General features: G+C 35.5%; 1 protein-coding gene across 1 annotated transcript in view; it reads right to left on the reverse strand.

Annotated features, from left to right (window-relative positions):
* Nucleotides 1-265, reverse strand: part of LOC119585701 (multiple epidermal growth factor-like domains protein 6) — a gene marked incomplete in the record, with an annotated part of 104,852 nt that overhangs the window by 7,949 nt on the left and 96,638 nt on the right.

A 265-nucleotide genomic window follows, 5' to 3' on the forward strand; every position in this document is an offset into this window, starting at 1 on the left:
CTTTGAATAAGCATAAAATTCCCAATTTCCGTATGCTGATGAAAAAAAAAGCTTTCCGTAGAAAAAATACAAGGTGACAATAAACGCTAGCGCTAAAATGACATACGCATAATCTAAAATATTTCATAAACACTTCCTTCACACTTCCGTTACCCCTACGTTAGTCACTCAGTTACTTATTCACCATCCATTACCTTCATTCCACCATGGGAAATATCAGATCTAATTTCATTTTATACGCATGTCCCCCAATAAGACATTGCCA

Source organism: Penaeus monodon, chromosome 20 (assembly GCF_015228065.2).
Source record: "Penaeus monodon isolate SGIC_2016 chromosome 20, NSTDA_Pmon_1, whole genome shotgun sequence".
NCBI classification, from domain to species: Eukaryota; Metazoa; Arthropoda; class Malacostraca; order Decapoda; family Penaeidae; genus Penaeus; species Penaeus monodon.